The sequence below is a fragment of the Ochotona curzoniae genome, unplaced genomic scaffold (genome assembly GCF_017591425.1).
Source record: "Ochotona curzoniae isolate NIBS_2020 unplaced genomic scaffold, NIBS_Ocur_1.0 contig_908, whole genome shotgun sequence".
In the NCBI taxonomy this organism is placed as follows: domain Eukaryota; kingdom Metazoa; phylum Chordata; class Mammalia; order Lagomorpha; family Ochotonidae; genus Ochotona; species Ochotona curzoniae.
This window is the reverse complement of record NW_024466607.1, coordinates 2,314,877-2,340,659: the sequence shown is the minus strand read 5'-3', so window position 1 is coordinate 2,340,659 and position 25,783 is coordinate 2,314,877. Positions and strand designations below refer to the sequence as shown.

The 25,783-nt window shown below is 52.7% G+C and overlaps 1 long non-coding RNA gene across 1 annotated transcript in view; it reads right to left on the bottom strand.

The window, feature by feature from the left end:
- Positions 1-25,783, bottom strand: part of LOC121166070 — a 130,529-nt gene that overhangs the window by 75,344 nt on the left and 29,402 nt on the right. The window contains exon 2 of the long non-coding RNA XR_005885338.1: positions 13,039-13,221. This is a non-coding gene — a long non-coding RNA (uncharacterized LOC121166070). The remainder of the gene's footprint in view (positions 1-13,038; positions 13,222-25,783) is intronic.

The following is a 25,783-nucleotide window of genomic DNA, read 5'->3' as shown; positions in this document are numbered from 1 at the left end:
GCAACCTCATCTACCCTAAAGGGGGGCTGGCTGCACCCCGTCCCCCACCCTCCCCGAGCAAACATGCATCGTGTCTTCATGACCACCTCCACCTTCTCAGGATCTATCTGAGTTCTGGCATGATGGCGCACCACCCATCAGCCAAGGGACAACTGCAGGGATGCAGCTTCTGGCCTGTCGTGGACAACGCTGCAGAGAGCATTTCAGACAAGCTTCTTTGTAGACTGGTCATTTCTCACGGGTAGTTACCGTGCTTTGGAAGTGTTCCTCAATGGTTTTTGCTTTGGACGCTTCATCCCTCCGCCCTCAGGAATGGATCAACAATATTTCTGGACTCTGCAATGGATTCCCACTGCTGTCATAGGCATGTCTGATACAAGAGCAAGCACCCACAGGGCCAGTGTGGTGGCGCAGCCTTCTGCAACGCTGGCATCCCATACGAGCACCAGTGGGAGTCTAGTTCCACACGAGGACACCTGGGAAAGCAGCAGCAGAGGGTCCAGGCGCGTGTGTCCCTGCCAGCCACGTGGGAGACCCAGATGGAGTACCAAGCTCCTGGCTGTGACCATGGCACAATTTGAGGAGTGAAGCAGAGGATGGCTTCTGTCTCAGAACTCTTCGTTTCAAATACAGAAACAAATCTTTCCACAGAGACGAGCTGTCTCGGTGAGCTTGCCTGTCTGACTGTGCAGGGGCCTCCCCAGTACACAACATTGTAAGATCCCCACTGTACGCCAGGACCAGGCTCACAACTTCCCAGCTAAGGACAGTTGGAGCCCTTGCAAGTGCCCCTGTTCCCGCATTTACTGGCATTGTCAGGAAATCGAGGAGGACAGAGAACTAGGAAGACACTGGCAGGTCACAGGCGAATGCTGTTACGTCCTCTAAGAAACAGCCAGATCGTATCGCCGAAGGCTGTGCCGGGACAACCCCACCAACAGCAGTCGCAGATTTCAAATTCCACAGTGAAGTTAGTGGCTCTCCACTGTGCCAGCACGGGGGACTCTGCCTGCTGGTCCAGCCTTCTGCTCTTGGGGCCTCGATCGCCCCACTGGCCTCCATCACCCCAGTGGCCTCCATGCTCTGATGACTCTCCCAACGGGTGAACAAGTCCCACCAGAACGTCGGTCTCCTTAGCTGCAGGCTCCGGTGAGCCCGGCCAGGCCTTGCAGCCACATGGCAGAGGCAGTCTACCATCCTTAGCTTACTTGTGCAGCATCCTGATTCCCTTTAGTTGAACAGAAATGGCCCGAGGCAGCCAGGGACACAGCTGCGCCTCCAAAAACATCAAACATGCCACATTCCATGCGCGATCAAGGCAGGCCTAGTGACCCAGGACATAAACGCAAAGTGGACACGTAGCCGCCAGGGCAAGCAAAGAGCAGCGCATGTCCACAGACCCACAGGAAACTCAGACTTCTTTATGAGAGCAGAACAGGAAGCTGGGCTCCTGACAGCATGTCACCTGCCTCAGCCTCACGTTCACGCCGTGGCCCTCCGGGGGTTCTGAGCTCCCAGACAGCACAGCCATCACAGGGTCCTAAGGAAGATGAAGCATCGCTGACGAGGAGAGCTCTGCAGACCTGCCCTGAACCTCTCCTGCAGGCCCTGGGCTGGAAGCTGACTCGTTTTACCTCCTTAGCTTGGTCAGATTGGTCAGATGGAGCAGCACGACCCCATGACGAGGGGCTCTGGCCTCTTCTTCGCAGGGCATCCTCAGGGTGGGCACACACACTGCCAACAGGCCATCTTGACCATAACAGCCACGCACTGCTTCGTACATTCCCTCAACCGGCAAGCAAGGACAATCTACTGCCTGCCAGGGTCTACACTGTGCATCCACGCAACACCTTATTCGCACCACCTCAGCACCTGCACACATCTCAGAGGTATTTATTTTAAAATGAATGGGGGAAGAGGTGGGCATTCGGCAAAACAGATGAGTCTCTGAGGGAAATACACATGATGGTTCAAGATCTGGTGCTTAGTCTCTAATGCAGACACCTGCTAATGCCCGGCCTGGGAGGGAGTGGGCAGAGGCGCGAGGACTCGGGTCCTGCCAAGTGGAAGACCTGGTCAGAATTCCTGACTCCCGACTTTATGTTAGCCAGCCCTGACCAGGGAGTGAACCAGGGGGTGGATTATAGGATTACATCTGTCTGTCTGTCTGTCTGTCTCTTTCTCTCTCTCTCTCTCTCTCTCTCACTCTCCCCTTCTCTATTCCTTTCAAATAAACATGAAAATTAAAAAGGTATAAAATTTCAAATTCCACAGTGAAGTGGCATCCAAGGCATACATAGAGAGAGAGAAGGCTAGAAAAGGTTCCTCTTTTCTGCACGTGAAGATGTCACACGCTGGGCCGAGGTGCCGTTCACGCTTACACTTCCTGCAGATCGCTGTGGTCCCTTTCTCCGACCCAGGAGTGGACCTCACGGATCCGTACAGATGGACACCACAAGGAAAACAAGATCCCACTCCATATGAGGGTACCAAGTTGCATCCATGGCTAGGTTCAATGACTCCCCTCCTTCATGGTCATGACTGGAGAGAGACCAAGCAAGGAACAGGTTAAGATGGATAGCGACAAAGCATGCCGTCTCCGTCCCCAGTCGCTCGGGACACAGAGGCCAACGATGCTGAGAACACCAGGAAGGGGGTGGGAAGTGTGTACTGCAGTTAGTACACTCATCCGAGTGTAAGGAGTCAGGTCAGCATGCCCCCTGCTGCTTCTCTGAGACCAGATAAAGAGCCGTGCCCTGGTCACATCACACATGGCTGTGTTTGCAGAGCCACCCTGACCAGGGCAGCTGGGACAGGCAAGCAAAAAGGAGCACACGTCCAAGAGACAAGTACTGCGCCATGCAGGAGACCCACTGACACTCGGCAGTGACAACGGGCTGCCTGGCTGTCTGGGAACCACTCTCTGCAGGACCACAAAAGACGCCTGGCAAACAATGCAGAGGGCTGCGGTCTCAGGGCAGCCGGCTACGCAAGGGACACGAGCACGGGCAAGCACTAAGGACAGGGCAGGCACTTCCAGAGAGCAGCCACGAGGTGGGATGGGCCGGCAGGGGCTAAGCGCGGGCCCCCGGGGGGAGCTGGGGCCCTTGAACCCTCCTGGAAGCTTTCCTCCTATTACCAAGGGCCTGGACCCTGTCCGTGCAAAAAAGGACAAGGTTTGAGGATAAAAGGAAGACAGAACATGGCATAGCAGATGGATGTCTCAAGAACTACTGCCCCTCATGCGTGAAGAAGACCGGGCAGGGTTTTTAAGCTCTGCCAGCGCGTCCATGACTAATGGCACACCAGGACTCGGAGACAGAAGCTCAGGAGTAAACAGCCGCCAAACGCAGAACCGGCTGTAGGTCCGATAGCAGCATGCACTTTTTTCCAGCCTGAGTGTGGTGTCCGGAGAAGCACGCTGAAGGGGAACTGACAGCTTGATCTAAACACACAGCAGGGTCTGCGTGGACGAGTGCAGCGAGTCGGGATCAGGCTGGCATCTGAAGGAGGCACAGCCCTGGGCTCAGAGACCCCGCTGTTCCAGTGACGGGGACAAGGCCTGCCCACCCTAAAACCTATGCACAAGAGGCTCACAGTGCCCTCCATCGCTGCAGCCCATCACAGCCTGTTGGGCCTCCCCAGAAGCAGTGACCAGAGCCTTGAGCAAGACTCCTCGAGCTGCAGCCTGGGTGGCACACAGCAGTCCCGGAGGGAGGCGGGAGCCCCTCTCCCCAAGGTGGCTGATGACCAGGCAGTCACCACGGGCACCCTGCGGCCAGCAGTCACCTGGGCACCCTGCGGCCAGCAGTCACCCGGGCACCCTGCGGCCAGCAGTCACCCGGGCAGCCTGCAGCCAGCAGTCACCCGGGCAGCCTGCGGCCAGCAGTCACCCGGACACCCTGCGGCCAGCAGTCACCCAGGCACCCTGCGGCCAGCAGTCACCCGGACACCCTGTGGCCAGCAGTCACCCAGGCACCCTGCGGCCAGCAGTCACCCAGGCACCCTGCAGCCAGCAGTCACACGGGCAGCCTGCGGCCAGCAGTCACCCGGGCACCCTGCGGCCAGCAGTCACCCAGGCACCCTGCGGCCAGCAGTCACCCGGGCACCCTGCGGCCAGCAGTCACCCGGGCACCCTGCGGCCAGCAGCCTCCAGAAGCCCAGCTTTATTTTCTTGCCACACTCAGACTCATCTCCATGGCAGAGACTGACCCTGCACCTGCCTTTCCTACAAGGCTTACGCACCACAAAGAAAAGCATTAAAAGACAATCAGCAAGTGAAAATTTTAAATAGGCCTTATTAATGTGTCAGATTCTTGGGAGAATGCAAACTTCTAAACATCTGAAGAACACTCTCATTGTATCAGCTCTCCCAGTTATCCCATGGAGCAATTCATTCATAGCTTGGATAAAGAGATAAAGTGAAGTTATTAATGTTCTTTTGCCATAAATAATTAACCTCATCATGGGGGAAAAATGAGGAACCAGCTTAACAAACACTTCCTCGAGCAGTAATTGATATTTATCTCTCTGCCTTCCTTGCAGTTAAAAGCCACTCGTAACACTTACTGCTGTCACCGGCGCAGAATCTGCAATTCATCATAATTCCAGAGGATTTACGCAGGCGCTGGGGAGGGGACAATTCCTTCCGTGCCATTCGTGAAAGTGCAAGCTTCCAGTAAATCACTCCGCCAAGATTTCCAGGCCAAGTTCACCGAGGGGAACAGGCCCTACACACCACGTGGCGGACCCAGCACCCATGGGCGTGACTAACTCCACGCGCTTCCAGCCAAGGGAGCGGACAGCTGCTGCTGCTGAGCCTGGCTGGAGGGCAGTCCTGTGGCCACTGTGACCGGAGTACAGCAGGGGAGCCACTTCCTAACAACAGCCCAGGTACCAGGGCCTTTGGCCCTCCCTGCACAGGCACCACCCCAGGCCGCCTGGGGGGACTTCCCTGGGGATACCTGGAGTCCCTCATCGTTCAGAACGCGTCACAAGAGCTCAGGGACCAGGCTCAGCCATGGGCTCCACAAGGCACTACTGAGCCCCCATCACCCAGGAAGATACCAGACACACTCGTCACTACCACAGCTCACCCATCTCGGGGGACCACCTTCCACGACACCATCATAAAGTCCCCTGGGACCTCTTCCATGCTGCCTCACAGCAGGCGTGGCCAACGGGGCACAACTGGGGAGGGCTCGGGTGAGGACTCCTCCCTCTTGACTGCATTAAGGCTTCATGGGGCAAGTGCTTCTCTCCTCCTCTGGGAGGGCACAGCAAGAAGGCAGACCCTTAGCAGGGGCCAAGCCTGCCGCACCCTGAGCTTGCTACTGCAGCCTCCTCCACGGTAAACAGCAAGTATCTGTCCATGCAAATCGCCAGAACCCAGAATGTATGCGTCACAGCACACACTGACTGAGACACCAAGTCACTTGGTAAAGATGGGTACTTCCATATCCTGGGAAAACGTGGGGAAGACTTCACTCAGGGCTGCAGAGACGGGAGAACCAGGCCCTAGCCCGAACATGTAAGACCCAGTGAGGACTGAAAGGGAACAAGCAGAACGAGCGGTCGCCAGTGGACACTGCCGGGAGGGCCCTGTTAAAGTAGAGCTCGCTAAAAGGACACGAACCACCCTGGCCGGGGCCAGCCACCGTGATCAGGGCTCCCCTGCCCTGACTCCGCAGAATCCAGGCTGGAACCGACTAGGCAGGTGCCACTAAGGGTGGGCCCACGGTCTTCACCTAAAGTCTGGCCAACCAGCGTGCCTTGGCCACATTCAAGGGGCTCTTCACTCTTCACAAAGTTCCTCCAGAAGCATCGGACGCTGCGATCTGCAGCTCTGCAATCTTCTAACACAGGTCCTTGACACGGCCCTTCCTTGCTTCCCAGCAATGCAAAAAGACCAAAACACCAAAGTATGTGCTTAAAGCAACACAACTCCCCTAATTCACGCCCTTCGAGGAGTACATCATGCCTGCAGGTGCTGGAACCCCAGGTCCGTGCATGGAGTAAATGGGACAAGCATCTACTCCAACTCCCTGCTCTAAACTCTGTTTAATGCACTGTAGAAAGGGCCTGACACAATAGCCTAGTAGCTAAATCCTCGCCTTGCATGTGCCTGGATCCCATATGGGTGCCAGTTCGTATCCCAACTGCTCCACTTCCCTTTCAGCTCCCTGCTTGTGGCCTGAGAAAGCAGTCAAGGATGGCCCAAAGCCTCAACGGGGAGACCCAGAAGAGACTCCTGGCTCCTGGCTTCTGATCAGTTCAGCTCCAGCCATTGAGACCACCTGGGGAGTGAAGCAGCAGATGGAGGATCTTTCTGTCTCCCCTTCTCTGTAAACCTGCCTTTCCAACAAAAATAAATAAATCTCCAAATATACACGCGCTGTGGAAAGGACTTGAAAGTGTAACAACCCGGGCCCGGCGCGGTGGCGCAAGTGGTTAAAGGTCCTCGCCTTGCACGCCCGGGATCCCATATGGGCGCCGGTTCTAATCCCGGCAGCCCCGCTTCCCTTCCAGCTCCCTGCCTGTGGCCTGGGAAAGCAGTCGAGGACGGCCCAAAGCTTTGGGAACCTGCACCCGCGTGGGAGACCCGGAAGAGGCTCCTGGCTTTGGATCGGCATAGTATCGGCCCGTTGCGCTCACTTGGGGAGTGAATCATCGGACGGAAGAGCTTCCTCTCTGTCTCTCCTCTCTGTATATCTGCCTTTCCAATAAAAAAATAATAAAAATAAATCTTTAAAAAAAAAGAAAGTGTAACAACCCAATAAAAGCAGACATGACACTTGATCTTAGCCCAAAGGTGGAGAGGGGTGTGGGACAAGCACCAAGCCTAAACAATAAGAAACTTCCCCAGTCTGATTCGTGTTTTCATTCATGTATCCATGACTGCAGTTTAGTAATTTTTCTCCATCAAATAAGCAATAACATATAGTACATATACTAACATATATACATATTATAATGTGTCTATATTAACATAAACAGACTCACTTCGGATGGAACAAACAGCGTACATTGCACAAATACTGACCTCTCCTGGCAAGCACCCCGCGACACAGGCACAGGTCATTAACGATATCCAATCATACTGAAAGGCGGGAGCACACACTCATGCTTTTACTGGTCTGGGAAACAACTTCCTTTTCTAGCTTTCGGGTTTCTCTTCGATTCCTAAGAAGAATTAGACAAGCCCTTCTCCTACATTCTATAACAAAGCAGACCTCCCATGCTTCCAGACGCAGCTGCAGTCACTACTAGAGTGTCCACTAGGTGGCAGACGTGGAGACTTGGCAGGAGTCACATTTGTGCTGAAGTTCCTGCAGGAGAGATGCAAGGTGGATGAGCTCCAGCCTGCTCTCGGTGGCAGGTGGCGCGCTGAGCTCATGCTTCGTGTACTGCAGCCCTTCCCGCTGCGTGGCCCTACCACCTGCTGAGGGGACTGCCCCAGCAATTTACAGGCATCCCCGTTCTGCACCAACTCCAGGGACACACCCTGGGACCTCCCTGCACCTAGTTCTCCAAGCGTTGGAACTGTGTAAGTCCCAGAGGCTGGGCGAGGTGAGGGCATCAGGACAGCGGCACAGAGCAGCAGCGCCCGCCAGGCAGCAAGAAGCCTGTCTACCAGATCCTGTGTGTCCACAGCTCCGAGCCTCGCAGCAACCTGCCGAGCAGACTGGGCTGCTGGCCCATTCCGCAGAGGACACAGAAGGGCGTGTTGGTCTGTGTATTCATCACACGAAGGCTTTGTGGGAAACAGCGTGCGTCATCACACAGTGATGGCGATGAACTGAATGTTTTAGCGTTTCTTCTATTTCTGTACCTCTCCCAGTAGGAACTGAACTTTGCAAGGCCAGCTCAGCGTGCTGCCTGAGGCCCTGGCCGTGCCGTGCCTCCCCGGGAGCTGCAGTGGGGCCCACGGTCTGCCCATCCTCTTGGGACTGACATCCTGACACCTCCTTCGCATCACGGCTCCTGCACTTTGGGGCAGCTCAGATGGGGGGACTTCCTCAGCAGCTTCTGACTGCTGTGACACTGACACCCCGGGTGGCTGCGCTGTGAGCAGTGGCTGGGCAGTGTGTGCAGGTGGACATGTGGGAGAGGGACCGTGCCACATGGGAGGCCGCTAGCAGTGCCCAGGGTAGCAAGCCTTTGGGGAGCGAGCCAGCAGGTCTCTCTCCCTCTCTCTCTCTTCCTTCCTAAGACTCTAAATTACTGTTTTTACAAAATGGAAATTTATCTACATGTTAGTTTTAGACAAAACAGAGATAACGAGGGTTATTTGTGAATGATCAGGGGTGAATTTTCCTGGAAGATGCAGCGACTTTAACGTTCACGCAACAAGCAAGAGAATATTACAAGTTGAGACAAAAATGGATAGAACTACAAGGTGAAATGGATGAACTGACTCCTGCAGCTGGAGGCATCAACACCTCACTTTTAGTAATTGATAGATCAAGAAGACAGAAAATCAGTAAGAATAGAAATGACTCAAGCAGCACGATCTTTCACCTCGATCTAAATGACAGTTATGGAACTCTGTGCCCAGCTACAGCAGCACACGCATTCGTCTCGCACTGGTACATCAGAGTCTCGACTCCGCGTCTTAACATCTAAGCTTCACTCCTGCAAGAGCATGCAAACTCGACCCCACGCGAGCTCCACCCGCCACAGGGCTGAACTGGAAATCTGCAGTGCCGGCGAGACAGGTATCCTACACACCCGCAGACAAAACACATCCAAGTAACCAAGAGCCAAGGAATTCTCAGAGAAATTCAGCATGTTTTTAGCTAAACAAAGATGAAATACAAATGACCAAAATCTAGAGCGTGTAGCAGCACTGTCCAGAGGAAGAAGTGCAGCCTCCAATGCAGGGATTAGAAAATGATCTGTGTCAATATTACCAATCTCATCTGCCACAGGAAAGAACAGGAAATACAGTAATTTAAGTCTAATCCAAGCCGACAGAAGTAAGAAAAGGCAGAGTGCAAATCAACGAAACCTAACACAGCGGAGAAGACAAAAACTTTAGTGAAATCAGAAACTTGTTCTCTGCAAAGATAAAGGAAAATGCTGAACCTCTGGCCAAGCAAGCCCAGGACAAAGCTTCCAATCAGGGCCGTGGACAGCGAGAGGCCGCGGCCGCCACCCTCGGGCTGGGGTGGAAGTAACACTGCATGAAGATGCAGTCCCCACACAGCTGCAGCTTTAGACAAAGTGGGATTATCACCAAAAACACGAAGGGAAACAGACGAGCTTAAACAGACTCGCGGCTAGGAAAGAAACTGACTCGCTGACTCATGGCCAAAGCTCACCACATGTTTCAGGCAGAAGCAACGCTAGCTGTCCATAATCTCCTCCAGAAAGGAGAGACAGGAAGACTCGTTCCATGAGAAGAACGTTCCTGTAACAACAAAAACCCGATTGAACGTATAGAGGAGGCAAGCTGCAGGCCGACAGTTCCCACGTGAAAGCTTAACAAAACATTCACAGACAAACGCGGTGAACAGACAATCACGGGACGGGAGGAAATACGCCAGCTGGAGATGAGACCAGACCTCCATATCCGGCACACGTAAAGGACTCAATCACATCAGTGACAAAAAAATCAAGCATAACACAAAGTGGGCCAAGATTCTGCATCGATGTTTCTGCAACCGAGACAGACAAACGGCGGGCAGGTGTGCAAGGCACGTGCTCGTGACTGACCATCAGGGAGATGCAAAACTAAAGCTGCGCTGATGCGACAAAGACGAAAGCGAGTGTCCGTGAGGACGTGGGGAGCCGCGGGCGCGTGCACGCTGCTCGTGGGGATGTCACATCAGCACAGCCATGCTGGGAATCGAGGGGCTTCTTCAAAAAACCAGCAACCCCAAAGGAAAGCAAATCAGTACATCCAAGAGAGAGTCCGCAGGGGCTGGCACAGCACACTAATCCTCTCCTGCGACACTGGCTTCCCACATGGGAGCCAATCTAACTATGAGAACACTCCTGGCTCCAGCTCAGTCCTGGCCATTACAGCCGTTTGGGGGGGAACCGTGGGATGGAAGACCTCTCTCCATCTCTCCTCCTCTCTCTCTAAAAATCTGCCTTTCAAACAAAAACAAATAAATCTTTAAAAAATGAAAAGCAAACGCGGTGTCTTGAGTGCCCTGTTTTCAGCAGGCCAGGTGTGTCACCGACCGACACGGCCGCCGGTGGACGAATGAGTGAAGAAAATGCACGGTGGAATACGAGTCCTGCTTGAAAAGGGACAGCACACAGGAAGCACACAGGATGGACACTAAGGGGTCCCAGACAGACAGGCAGACGACAGCCCCAAGTGGCATCCGGGAGAAGTGAACCCACCAGAGCAGAGGGAGAAGGGTGCCCACCCAGGGCTGCAGGTGTGGGGACCCAGAAACGAGGGGCAGGAGACCCACGTGTTCAGTCAGCAGCACTCAGTACAACAGGCGAGCATGGTTCACGGCAGCATGCTGGATTCCTGAGATCCCCAGAGCTGGGATTCAGGCGTTTACCTGAAAACCTAAATATGCCATGCATTCATTTCACTTACCACTGCACAATGTCTACCTACTTCAAAACATGCTTTGCCAAAAAACAGAAATTTTATTTCAACTAAAATCAATCCAAAAAATCCCTCATCATCAGTATATGATAAGCACCAAGTAAAATATCAAGAAACCATTTATCTGAGCTACGGAAGGCTCATTTAATGTTCAAAACATCAACCAGTGAAGGCAGAAGCCAGCTCAATAATCCTATCTACTGATACAGAGGAATCAACACAAATTTATCATCAAAATTCAGAGAAATTACAGCCATAGGAAAACACTTCCAAATTGCGGGGGGGGGGGGGGGGGGTGGAGGAAGGACACTGGAGAGAAAGTGAAGCGACACTGGAGTGAATGGTGAGAGGAGGGACAAGGAGGCACAGCCTGTCTGGGTATGCCATGGCCTAGGTGACTTCTAAACAGACTAATAAACGAACACGATTCCACGGTTCAGAGCCAGGAGAGAGGGAGATGGCAGTGCTGACGGGCCGGGTGTCTGCTGTTGCTTCTCTAACAGCCCTCTTCTTCCTCCTTCCCGCCCTGCGCCGCCCCTCCCTTCCCACCCTCCCCCGACACACACACGTCATCATTCTTGCAGACATGGAATGAAGTCACCCCAGGACTGAGTGGGCCGTGGGAGCCACAGCCTCGAGGTCACAGGACTGAGTGCCCACCAAGTGACCCGCCAGCGGGGCTAAGCACTCCTCAAGGTCAGATGCAAAAGTTAAGAAGGACTGCGTGATATGCACCCACACGTGCTGCGCCGCCATTCACCCAGCCCCACTCAGCATCTATCCCAACACCGGGCTACACATCTGCCGATCTGTGTCTGAATAAACAACACCGAGCCAGCCCACAGGAGAACGCCACCCAGGTGGGGTACAGCCCTCGAGGGGTTTCCACACCACACGGCTGGGCATCACCAAGCACATTTCACTCAGGCTTGGGCCACGTGTGTGACGGTGGTCCCTGACGTGGCAGAGTAACACACCAACCAGGTGTCTCAGGTGCTTGTGGGTTGCCGGGATGAGCACAGACGCCACATGGCCAGCAAGGTACACAGTAAGCCCGTACTGCGTGGGCATGGCAACGTGTCACTGCACCACACTGTTGCTCACATTTTCAGGGTGCAGCGTCTCCTCATCCGTGCTCTGTCCCACAGCAGCATCAAGGCATCACGTGCGGGGGCTCAGAGTCTACACGTGTTCACGTTAGCACAAACACAGTTCAGCCACATGTCAGAAACGGCTGCTGCCGTCAAAGAGCCCACGGCTTGTGGCAAGAATACACAATGGAATCAAGACTCGGGGCAAGGGGATGCAAACTGAAGAAACAAGCTAGAGATGAAGATATTACTATGGGAGGAGTAAACCAGTCATGGGCAACAAGGACCATGTTTAATGCAGGAATTCCTAAATTAAAAAATGATACTAACCAGTAAAGAGCTAAACAACCAAAATATACAAGAACTTGGAGAAAAGGAAACAAATGAACAGAAACGACAAGGAATTCAAGGTGTCGGTTGGCTACAGCAAGCCATCGGCGCTCTTGAAGAATCCGTAATTACAGCCCAGGAAATGGAACACACTAACGGGAAAATCCTGGCTCCAGAACAGGGCGGGCATCATTCCATGGAGTCCAAACTCTCGGGGCAGGCAAATGGAGCAGCCGCTTGAGAGTGGCCACCCACCCATCCCGGTAGGCCCCATCTGAGTGCTGCCCCACTCCCGAGAGGCCTCCTGCTTCTCCGACACCTCAGCCAGTTGGCATCTTGTTACCCACTAAGAACATCAAGGCTGCATTACCAGCTTCTGACTTCAGCCTGGCCCCTTTCCAGCAGAGAGACTACCAAAGGATGGAAGATTTCTCTCTCTCCCTGCCTTTCAGTCATTCACTCATAAATAAATAGAAAAAAAAAACTGAATGCATTGACTTGTTACACTCTAATCATCAAATAAAACCTCAACCCACTCGAGTGGCATACGTCCTGCAAGCTTTGTAATTTTCCAGACACTGTGGGAACAGTAGCTCCGAGCAGAGCGGGAAGGTTCCACGCTGAGAGAATAAGGAGGAGGCAGTCGGGCCATGGGTGCAAGGCTGGAGGGTAGAGCCCTGGGGTGGGCTTCGTCTCCAGCTGACTGCAGCGGTCAGAGCCTGGCCGACCCCCTGGCAGACAGACTGCATTGCCAGCCTGGTCCCGGCGCAGGCCCGACCTTAAGGCAAATGGGGAGGGGAGAGTGGGAAGCGGAGGGGCAAACCTCTGCCTCTCTCCCATTCAGACACATAAAAAATGACAAAATGCAAACGGGTAAGTTGGACACAGAGACTGAAGAGAGCTCTGATTAATTTTCATTGCATAAATTTCCAAGGAAATTATGTTACCTAGTTCAATCATTTAAACGTTTTTCAAAGACCCCAAGTCTTACAATATTTTTGAGAATACATGTAAGGATCAGCTTATAGTCCCCGGACTTACTCTGAGCTGGACTGCGCTCTGTGGATAAGTGGGACGAGTCCTTGCTTGCCTCACTGCTTTTGAATTAAGCACTTGCTTCATGACGACATGCATGGACTTGGACACAGAGTCTAGATTCAGTCAAGGGCAAGGTCACTGATCACAGTTGCTTTGATTGCTTCCTCTGGGAGCAGGCTGACAGATCTGAAAGTAATAAAAATAAAAAATAAACATGTGAGGCACTACTGCAACTTGTCAGCTCTGCTGCTGGGACAGCGAAGCGGCCACGATGAGCAGGTGGACAGGCACGGCAGCTGTGTTGTGATAAAGTTTTATTGACAAGGCCAGGCAGCAGGTCAGACCCACGCCATGGGAGGCAACGTGGACACCCTTCTGCAGTCACACTCCATGCACTTGTTTCCTGAACAGGAACATCAGAAGCACTCGCTCCTTGGCCCACATCCTGCGCTGTACCCATTGGGCACAGCACAAGCACCTTACGCAGAACTCGGAAGGTAATGGAACGACCTGAGCTCCACAAACTGTGAGTGGAGGCTGTTAAGTCTTAATACAGATGTGTGTTCCTTCTTGTGTAACAGGTGCCACATTCACAAATTCACATCCCACGTTACTGTACTATGAAGAGTTAAATTTACTAAGCAGGATGCTTGAAAGCCAGCTAAAGGTTACCACAAAGTCATCCGGATGCTTGCTAGCTTGTCCCTCCTACTTGGATATTTGGAGTCCTTGTAACGCAGAGCTTACACACCCATCTTTGCGCTTCCATCCTTTTCCACATGCGGTCAGCTGCTGAGGGTGGACTCAGAGCTGCAGCTAGAGTGACCAGACCAGCACATCTGTCCACAGACCCGAGAGGTGACCATGAAGGAACTTAAAGTTGCTTCTACTCTTCTTACAAATAAGAAACAGCTAGCCCTCTTACACACAGACATCTAGACTGCAAAAATAAATCTTTGAAATTCTCCACCCGAGACAAGCTGAGCCTCGCCTGGCTCAAAGGGAGGCGGTGGAGCTGCTGTTCTCTGGCAAGACACCGGGCACCGTTTGCAGCCGCCCGGGTGACGGAGGTTGGCACCACAGCAACGACTCTGAGCAGGGTAATGAATCATTGTGGACACCTCGTTGTCAGTAAGCATAAATCAGAAGGCAGACACTCCTTCTCCCTGAGTGACAGGACACCGGCACAGCATGGGGAGAAGGGACCAGCGCCGACGGTGGCTGGCAGCTGCTGCTCGCCTCTGCCACCAAGAAGGAGCGGCATGTCACATGGACGCCTCTGCCCGGAGCCATTCGGCTGTGGGCAAACAGCAGCAGGACCTTCCTGCACCCTCCCGCCATAAAAATGTGACAAGCAAGAATCATAGAAACTGCCTGTGAACACACCAGGCTGAGAATGCCATGGCACAGGTGGCAGCACCCGCTTCAAAGCCCTGTCGGTAGCAAGCCGGGCAGAAGAGAGCTCCACTTGCCTTATGCTGCCAGCTGAGAAGACTGCAAACCCACACACAAGCTGAATGTGAGACCCACGTTGGAACCCCATCTCCTGCAATGAGCACTGTGTGACCCAGGCTGAACGCCCTCCCCAGGCCTGTCACCTGCCCCACGCCAGGGGAGACAGTGCTATCTCCGACAAAGAACAATCCCACAACCTGATGGCTGTGAGTCTCAGAAAGCAAAGAACAATCAATTCAGGTCTGCAAAATCAGAAGCACATCCTACAGGAGGGAGATCAAAGAAACAGCTCAGACTTTCCCTGCAGGGCAAGAAGGCTCAAACACGCAGGGGCCACACTCTGCAGGGAGCACAAGATGCAGGAAGGGGAGGACAGGAGACCACCTGGCTGGACACCGGCAGGGCCCCTACACAAGGCAGGCTCGGTGCTCCAATCAGTGAAGAACAAATGCTTACACGTGCTTGTGCTTCGGCAGGTGGGCTTTCCTCAGTTGCTGCCCTAATGCCCTGACCTCATACAGGGAATTTTTATCAGTGAAACCAGCAGGAGGGAGTTGAACCACTACAGCAAAGGCAGGAACTCGCTGGTCAGTGAAAACACCAAGCTCCACAGTCATGTCCATCCAAGTTCTCACAAATAAAGGGAAGCGGGGGTCCACACAGCAAAGATGACCATGTCATGACTCAGCAGTTCTGGGTCAGCAGATTCAGCAATTTACACGAAATGGACAGTCTTTGAGAAACGCGCGTCGGGGCGGCACAGTGTATAAAGCTGCTGATTGTCCCGGGGTAGTGACAGGTTCGCCGAGACCGTCCCAACTCCCTCGAGCAACAGCATCCTCCAGGCTTCAGAATCATTTCCCATTTTGCTGATTTTCCAAAGTATGACACTTGCCCCTGTTCTCCACGGTGAGAAACTCGAGCTATTCAAGTGCCCACTTAACAGACAAGTCAACTGAGGGGAGGATCTGCTCCAGGCCCTAGGAAAGGTGAGCCGCAGTAGGGCTCGCACATCTTTGTCCGATCTCCTAGAGCATTCCTCCGCCGTGGAGCACGCAGGCTGCCAACTGCAGGCCTTACAGGGAGCGAGAGCAAACAGAGAAGCCTCAAGCCAGCGTCTTCATCCCCTCTCCCAGCTCACCTCTCAAATCTCACCTCCAGCAAGTGCAACGAGCTTTAGTGCAATGGATAAGCCTCGCCCTGGGAAAACCACCTTCGTGATCATGGTATCTCCCTGGTTGTTTGTTATTTTTTGAACCTGTCATTGATACTGTCTCAACCCAGATGTTTCGAAGAATGGAACTTGCATTATTTTTAACATATTGTTTACCCAATACTATGTCAATTAATTCCATAATGTTGTATATTGATACTGAGGCCTTGTTGGGGCTTTTAACCGACCGGATCTTTACTCTGTTAGACCTATCTTCAGACCATAGAAGGTCTCCCCAGGAGGCCACTGAACTTATCTGGACAATAAGACGCTGAACTTTATGCTAGGCATGTGTTTGCAAGCAATGAATCTCAACTGAACTTGAACTATGGTTATGCAGCAAGGTGGAGGAATCCACCATGGGGGGAGGGATATGGGGAGGGGTGGGGGGAATCCCCAGCGCCTATAAAACTGTACTACATAATACAGTGTAAGCAACAATAAAAAAAAAAAAAAGAAAGAAATGGCAGCGCTGTCAGCCGGTCCTTAAGGAAGAGATCCCAGGATCGGCTGAGTCCGGAGGTGGCTGTCTTGAGCTGATTTGTAAAACATAATTGGTTCCATAATTTCATCCACGTCCAGATCAACGGCACACTGTTCCTTCCTTGCTATACTGTGCACGCAGTAGCTCTAAAATCAGTTCAGCTGCTGAGTAGCTCTCTGGCAATGCCTCTATCACCACGGGAGAGCAAGTCGCAGTGAGGAGATCCACCCTGGGGCTCACACTTTTCCAAGCTGTCCTTTCTCATCTGAAAGGTTATGTCAAGGTCATAAAACCATGTGGGCCTCAGTTTCCCCAGCAGAGAGACAGCAGAAGGGGCTTTCCGACCGGGTACCTCTAACGGTCCTCCTGTTTCTAAGGTTTCAGGATCGTGTTTCTAAGCAGGTCTGGCTGGTATTGTATCAGCTGGGTAGGCTTACTGTGCTTTTGTGCTTAGCTAGTGCAATGAACACCAAGGTTCAGAGTGGAATTCAGGCATCTACATCAGATCCAGGAGCTCCGTGCTTCTGCAGCAGCGCAGTGCTTCTCATTACGGAAAGAGACAGGACAGAGTCGCCACTGTGCCCGAGCTTCTCAAGGCGCAACTTCGATGAGGGAGTCCTGGGGCGTGTTGGCACAGGCTGCCATGTCCCTGGGCAAGGCGGGCCTCCATCTGACTCACATTCCTGCTCTGTAAAGGCCAGGGCAATACTTGCACCAGTGCTCGGAGGTGCCCGCTTGCACCAGTGACTGACACAAAATAAACAATACCATGACACAGAACTTCCCAGCAGACAAGTCAGGAATGAGCCCACTCACAGGCCGGCAAGTGGCATGCTCACAGGCCCCGGTGCTGTGAGAGCCAAACTTTAAGCCTCTGCTAGATGGAGAAACCAAGAGTGCCTGTCTTACATGCAAAGATCACAGCAAGCTCTGGACAGAACTGCAGGAGGAAGCCCAGGCCCGCACACATCGCGTACTCCAGGCAAGGGCTCGGTTTGCAATTTCCAGTTCTGTAGGAGACTAAAGTTGATTCTGGAATGGAATGGGCCCAGATCCAGGAGGCGGCCCTGGAGACACAGATCCTCACCAGCCCAGATGCCACAGCCAGAGGAGCGGCACAGGCTCATCTCCACCATTCTAATACCGCAGAAATTAACTTCTTGTCCAGAGGTCACGCTAAATGTCAGTCCCAGGCAGAACCCGAAGGGGCTCAGTTCCAGTGCCCAGCACAGTTGGCCACACAGCTGCACGTCCTGTCTGCTCCAAGTGACCACGGATCTTTTCCAGAACAGCAGATCTGAGGGGGAACGGTCCGCAGGCATCTAAACACTCAGCATGAGTGAACTTATCTCTGGCCGAAGCCCCCTCGTGCATGGGGAGAGGAGCAGAGGCAAAGAGGCCTGTCTGGTGATTTCTGCAGACAAGAGCAAGGTAAGGGTGTGGGTCCGAGCCCTGATACCCGAAAGCTACCACAGCAGCTTCCTCGTGGGTGTGGACTGAAGATGAGGCTTGCGTCCTGTCCTCTAACGCCTGCACAATAGCACCAGCAGGAAAACACAGACCCACGGCAGCACCCGAGCCGTGCATCAGCCCACCTGCCGCTCCCGCCTCCCGCCCAAGAAGAGCAGTCACTGCTGCAGTAACACTTTGCTATGGGACAGGAAGCTTTGAAGAGCCAGGAGTTCTAGACACAATCACTCCGCTGGTGAAAATAAAATGTAAATAGCACTAAGCAGCACACGGGGGTGGACAGAACTGACGGAATAAATGGTTGTTAGAGTGAGCATTTCCAAAAACGTTGGGAACTGACGGTCAACCTCGAGATCGGGCACAATCACATAAACATCTTGTTGAGGGCACAGGCTATGTGAATGCCACAAGAACTCCTACCATCACCTTCCTGTCGCCCACACCTGAGAGGCCCCAAGGCTCTGGGCCAGCCTCCGCTGCCTTCCCAGGCAACAAGCAGGAAGCTGGGTGAGAAGCAGAGCAGCTAGGACACGAACTAGCGCCCATACAGGAGCCTGAAGCTTGGGGAGGATTATCCGATTGAGCCATCATGCTAGGCTCTACTCTCTGCTTCTTGACTTCCCTGTCTGTGAAATGGGATGAGAAACTAAAATAGGATGGTAACAGTGATGGTCATTGCAACACTCCCCAAAATCCAACAAACAAGACAAGAACAAAGGCAGGGCCCGGCTCAGTGGTTAGCAAGCTGTTTCCACTTAGGGATCTGTACGCCAGTTCAAGTCCCAGCTGCTCCACTTCTGACCCAGCTCCAAGCTTATAGCTTGGGAAAGCAGCAGAGGATGGCTCAAGTGCTTGGGACCCTGCATCCACCAGAGAGATCCAGCAAAAGCTCCTGGCTCCTGGCTTCGGATGGGCTCAGCTCTGACCATTGTGGCCATTTAGGGAGTGAGCCAGCAGATGGAAGATCTCTCTCCCTCTCTTCTCTCTGTAACTCTACATTTCCAATAAAAATAAATAAATCCCTGAAAAAAACTTTTTTAATTAAAAAAGACAAATGAGAGTCAGTTACAAGGCACACCTCACAATCTAACATGACAGCTATTACACAAAAAGCTTACTTAGCTCTACCATACACTGTACCATACATGTCTTAGCTCTACCATACACTGTTGCATTGTGCAAGAGTCCGTGTAGCCTGGTTCCATTCAACAGACAACTGAGAAACAATGGGAGTCCCCAACACAGCCAGCGAGGGCCAGAGCCATTGATTTTAAATAAGCACACACCTTAACTGCAACCCAACCACTGTGCCCAGACCAATGGGAGCCTCAAAGCCAGGAAGCCGCCTCAATGGGGATAAGGGTGACAGATCAGCCTTGAAACACCAGATCCTCAAAGGCAGCAAGAAAGGGCAGCCAGTTCTGAGCTGTAAGAAGTGAGCTGCAGCTACAATGCTGGTATTCAGTATGTGCACCAGTTCGAGTCCCAGCAACTCCACTAACAATCTACTCCCCAGGGAGTGGCCCGAGGCTTTGGCCCCTGCACTAGTGTGGGAAGATCCGGACGCAGCTCCTGGCTCCTGGCTTCAGCCTGGCCCAGCCCTGGCCTTTGTGGCCACCTGGGGAGGGAACCAGTGGATGGAAGCTCGCCCTCTGCCTCTGCCTCTCTGTAACTCTGAAAAAATAAATCTGTAAAAGTAAAATTTTACAAATCAAAAAGGCTGGTTTACAGAGACAAATGCACTTAGAAAGGAGATGGGCACGGATATAAAAAGTGTTTCATTTTCCGCTCACACTGTGTTTTCAGGTACGCCTTTTGTTCAAAGGAGCCGAGTGACAGTGAGAAAGGGCACCACTTCAGGCTCGTCCACAGCCCCAAAAATGTCAAAGATGCAGACGCTGAAGGATGAAGATGCTAACCCACCTCCTTCTGACACCCTGGGCTGGTGCAGGACGGAACCCACACAGGGTGGAGACAGCAGGCAGGCAGCCTTGAAGCTGGCTTTTAATAAGAGCTAATACCTTGAGGCCGAGCTGGCCAGACTGGCTTCCACAAACATTTGGCTTCCCAGATGATATCCATGAAAATTAATGATGTGTCACTGTGCTTGCCTCCTTCCTAATGAAGGAGTTATTTAGAGCAATGGAAGTCAGGTGCAAGGAATTTGCTACTCCTGCAGATGATAAAGACCTTTCCTCATTCTTCACACAAATTTAATTAGGTGAAAGCAAAGAAAAAATTAATTACTGCCACATGGTGATTCTGCATTTTTGCAACAAGGGATTTCGTTGGCATTTGAAAGCTTTTCTGCACAGAAATGACAATAAACAGACGACAGATCAAAAATTCAAATGCATGTGTAATTCCTTCGCTTTGTGCAAAGCCAAATGGGTGATTCAGAAAGTGAGTGTCTTTATTAAGCAATTCATAAATCACAAGACCAAGTGCTGCAAAAAAAGCGGAGAGAAAGCTGCAGCTCTGACGGAGAGTAACTGAGGGCAGAGCGAGCATGAAAGGATGGCATGCAGAGGGGCCCTGGGGGGAGGGCGCCCGAGGAGACGCCACCAACAGCCGCCAGCAAGGTGCAGGAATGCTGGCACAGACGGGGCAGAATGGGCAGTGCAACATGTGGCTGTGCAACCCGCAAGCCAGCTCTCTGCTGGCACAGCAGCACGGGCGAGTGGCCACTGGACACTCGCCCGTGCTGTCCTGTGTGCCGTGACCTGTACGACAGCCTTGCCAGCCTCTGCCCAGAGTGCCCCTGCCACTGTGACAACCAAGGAGCCTCCAGGCACTGCCAGTGTCCTCCTGGGGTGGCAGTGCCCTGGATGGGGCACACTGCATGGCAGGAGATGCTGCCTCTTGGTTCCAGCAAGGAAATCTTGTAAAGCCAGGGCTGTGCACCCCTGCTGGCTCTCTGCAGGCTGCAGGTCCACAGAGGCCCCGGCTCCCTGGGCTGCTGAAGCGATCCAGGCTGATCCACCTTGGTGTCCTGAACCCCCCACCACGAGGCAGGGCTCGTCACACCCTGCCTGCGAGGACTCAGCTGCCCTTCTGCCCCACCCAATCAGTACGCCAGTGACTCTACAGAAGATCAAACCAACAGCTCAGAAGCGAATGTTTTCACGGTGGAAGACATGCTCTTTGGAGAGAAAGATACCGTAAGTCAGGATTCCAGAATTTAATCCACGCTCCAGACATACTTTTCTGATTTACTTTCTTTACGTATAAAACCGGATCACTTTTATTTAACACCTGCCTAGTTACCAGATAGGAAATGGTAACAGCATGTGCCTAAATAAGCTACTGAAAAACAGCCGAGAAACTGGTGCAATGACAGCGGAGAAGGATGGAACACGTTAGCCGCATGGATCGCCCAGAGAAAGGTAACTCCACCCCAGCGGGGCTGCACAAGGAGCCCTCCGTCCTGTCTTCAAGGGGACTGGCTGAAAGGAACCCCCTTCTATTTAAAGGCAGCCTATAAATCATGCTGTGTGGACACAGTTACTGATGCTCCTCCTTGTAAAAGAGATGTATGCATGCATGTATTCAAAATGCAGAGACAGGGGCGAAAGACTGATTCTCCGTCTACTGGATCACTCCCCAAGTGGCCACAACAGCCAGAGCTAAGGCCGGCTGAAGCCAGAAGCAGGAACTCCAGGCGGTCTCCTCTGCGGGCAGCAGTGGCCTCTAGTGGACAATCTTGTGCTGTTCTCCCAGGCGCATCAGCAGGAAGCTGGACTGGAACAGAAGCAGCCAGTGCTCAAGCCAGCACTCTGATGGAATGGTGGCATCGTAAGTAGCTACTTAACCCAATGTGCCACAACGCAAGCCCTTACCCACTCTCTTCGTGTACCCTATCTCCAAAAAGCAAATATTTCTGGAGATTTTACGAAAGAGGACAGTGCCTGTGCAATTCTGTCTGCTCGAATCCCAGCAGTCTTCCCTTACCTGTAATTTTTTGCATTTTTGTTATTTCAATTCTAAATGGAATATTCCAGAAACACACGTTCTGAGCTTTCCTGGAAGCACCTCCCCCTCCTTGCACGCTAGCGGCCAGTCACTGCTCACTCCTCACACTGCACTCCGCCCCCAGGGTGTCTATCTGCCCTGGGTCAGATCAGGCATGGGCTCAGTCCCCAGAATCCACCTTCCTACTGTAGGGCTTTTCTCATCATGAGGAAGGGGACTCACACTCAGCAGCCAGAAAGCACCCCGTGTGCCTGGTGCCCCCAGCCAGGAAGGTACCCTGTGTGCCTGGTACCCCCAGCCAGGAAGGCACTCCATGTGCATGGTACCCCCAGCCAGGAAGGCACTCCATGTGCATGGTACCCCCAGCCAGGAAGGCACCCCGTGTGCCTGGCACCCCCAGCAAGGAAGGTACCCCTTGTGCCTGGTACCCTGGCCAGGAAGGCACCCCGTGTGCCTGGCACCCCCAGCAAGGAAGGTACCCCTTGTGCCTGGTACCCTGGCCAGGAAGGCACCCCGTGTGCCTGGCAATGGCCCTCAACAGCCTAGCCTGGAACTGGACGTTGCAGCCTGCTGTGGAATAAAGCAGCAGACGATATTTTGATCTCTCTCTATAACTCTAATTTTCAAAATAAAAAAATAAACAAATCTTGTATTGACTCATTAAGAAAGAGAAGACTGCTTGAGGGGCTGGCCACCCTGGCAGGCAGGCCCTACAGCCAGCAGGTCTGCTGTGTTCTCCTGGGGCCCTGACGCCATCCCACGGACTGTCCAACCAGGACGGGTCAGGGCCCTACAGCAAGGTGCATGACCTGAGGACAAACCTGACTTCAGTGCCAACAGAGCCACAAGCCGTATGCCAGCCTCATCAGCTCCTCTCTGACTTATAAAGACAGGGTTATCCAGCAGCAAAGTGGCAGAACTGTCCCAGTTAGACATCATGCAATCTAGAAAAATCTGCTCTTCATGGAGGCTTCTTCCAGGAACCAGAACCACCATAACGCACAGTCCCAGCACCTTGCAACAGAGAGACCCACGGCCCTCCCTGGCTCCTTGTTCTGCAGCAGTGACTCCTAAGCCCACCCTGTCGGGCCACAGGGGTGTTCCTGGTGGTCTCTGGGCACAAATCACCAAGCCCAGCTTATCTTGAAAAGGATGGACTTGCAGAGATGGCACCCGTGTTCCAGCACCCTGCTTCCTTGGCCAGGCCAGGTGGCCCTCTGGCCTCAGTTTGCTGGCACAGGCACAGCAGCCACATTGTAACAAGCACCCATCAGGAGACTACACCCTAAGAACCTGTATCTCCACCTGCAAACAGCACTCCTTGCCAGTGGAAGAACACAGTGCCACAGTAAGGGAAGCCAGCCCACACTGACAAGGACGCTGCGACCCGGAGAAGAGCCGGGCTTCCCTCAGACACGGCTGCCGAGAAGCACAAAGGGGCAGTCCAAGCCGCCCTGTTACGCCACCAATCACCCACACACGACTGAATCTGAGAGCTAATCCAATCAGCAGCGATGCTCTCCATGCAGAGAATACTCCATTTCCAAGCATATGGGAGACACATAATCTAATGACCCTCCCACTGAAAACAAGCAACAAATCCAGTAAATGCTTTAAAATCTTACCAAATGCAGCAAGGCTAGAAAGACGGAACCCTGAGGCCAAAACTAAGTGAACGCAGGTTCGCACGTGAAGGGAGCTTTCGCTCAGGACAGCACCTGACCGTGGGTATTCACAGCTTTCTGGATTCAAAAGATGCCGTTCAGAGGCAGCCGAAGGTGTACACTGGACCCGCCCGGCACGGCGAGGAGCTCGGGAAGTGCTCACGCTGCAGTTAAGCTGCCCACCCCACCCCACGCGTGTTTCCAACCCAGCTCCCTGCTAATGCAGCTGGGAAAGTGGCACTAAGTGGCTCAAATACTGAATCTCCCTCTGTCCCCGCCACCTACATGGACACCCAGAAGCAGTTCCAGGCTCCTGGCTTCTGCTTAGCCCAGCCCCACTTACTGAGCAGCACACTAGCACATGGAAGATTTCTCTTTTTCTCTCTCTCTCTTTGTCACTTTGCCTTGGAAATAAATAAATGAAATCTTCTAAAAACCCAAGTTAAGCCTGAAATGCAAAGAGTTATACCTACAGGTAATGCGCCACATAGGGAGGGAAGTGAAAGGGGTGGAAGAGCACCCCAGGGGGAACCACCCCCAGCAGTCACGGCCCCAGGAGAGCTGACTGCACGAGGCACCCAGCAACCCCATCATCCTCTCCCGCAGATCCTCCCACACCCCAGGCACTTGTCAGATGCAAAGTTCACCCCAGGAATAATACACCCCAACTTCAAAGGGCTCCCCTCGCATGTCTCCACTAAGCACACTTCTGGCACAAGAATCATTTTAGAAAGCCATGAAGATTGAGGCAGATCTGGACACACAAGGATTTCGGACTGAAACCTTACAACTCTGGTGAAAAACACCCATTCACGTCACGCACAACTAGAGAAAGCAGAGCAGAAAGGGCAAGCCAAACAGGAAACTACACACCTCCCCAAGCAGGCTTCCAAAGGAACCGACGTAGAAACAAAATCGCTAACCCTTGGAAATGAAAACTGGGAGACAGGTGTGGAGTGACCACGCTCCGCAGCCTGCTTCAACATCTGTCAACAGCACTGGGACAACAGCTGGACAGTCACACACAAGCATGCGGCACACAGCAATGGACACAACCAATTCCCACTTTGACTGGACACTTGTCCATCTGCACATTCTTCTAAAAAAACTAAATGCCTGCTTCCTCTCAACAGGCACAGGGCAGGGAGACCGACCACATCAGGACCCGGCATCTGCTCCTTCAGACGCTCAGGCAGTGTCACGATGCACCTGTCCAACCCTGAGCATGACGGGAGGCCTCTCAGAGGGGCGCGAGGAGCCGAGCCCAGCCAGGGCCACACCCAGCAAAGCAGGAGCCCGAAGTCAGCTGTGACCAAAGTGCATCCACCAGAAACTGGCACAGCCACAGTCACAATGTCCCCAGCCCGGAGCAGGGAGTGAGCGCCTCCTCAGCAGCTAGAGAAACCGAGTGCAGAGGTGACCAGCAGGGACGCACCTGTCGGCCTGCTCAGCTCATCTCAGTCCAGCAACAAACCACGCCTCTGCTTGCAAGGCATTCTACAACCATCTCTTACTTATAAGCACTCTTTTTCCTTTTCTGCGTTTTTCCCTCATTTCAGCTTTTAATTCGTTTTTAATAGATTCTATATGATTTTCAGACACCACTCCAAGCATGCTGATTATTCACTCTGCCTCCCACCTTTTTTTTTTTTACTTTTTCAGATAGCATGTTTTAAATTTACATTACAGTAAAAAGGCTTAGTACCGCACTGAATAAGAAGTTTAACGAACGCAAAAGCAAAAAGACCCTAGTTTAGTGGGATTACAGATAACAGCTATAAACAAAATTGAATATGGAAAAATAATCATTTCACTCACATAAACTTAAATTTGTACTAATTGAAGGCCATTAAAACTACAATAGTGTAACATTCTTAACCGTTCATTTGACAGTTTGGGGGCCAGAATTGTGTAGCAGGCTGTGATGCCAGCATCCCAACCGGGTACAGGCTCTAGTCTCAGCTCTGCTGTTCCACTTCCAACTCAGCTCCCTGCTACTGGCCTGGAAGAGCCACACAAGACAGCCCAAGCTCCTGGCTCCTGCCACCATGTGGGGGACCCAGATGAAGCCGCAGGTTCCTGGAGATGGCCTGGCCCAGCCCCATCCAGTGCAGCCACCTGGGAAACGAACCAGCAGATGGGAAAGTGTCTCCCTCTCTCTCTCTCTCTCCAAATACAAAAATAAATCTTTCTCCCCCCCCAAAAAAAATGTCATGAAACTATACTATCAGAAATACTGCTACACTCGGGCATTTGTTTCTTTTTACCTGCTTCTTCTAATCTCTTTTAAATTTCGGCCCCTACATGCAAGGGAGACTATGCATCTTTCTGGGTAAGGAAAACAGACCTGCTGGTAGGCTCTCAGCTCCGGGTGCATCGCCCTGCTGCCCTCCAGTGGTCAAAAAGCTTCAGCGCACTTGGCTGGAAGCTTGGGCTCAGGCCAAGTTCCAGGCAGTTATTGATTCAGTTGACAATGCCTAGGGCTGAGTG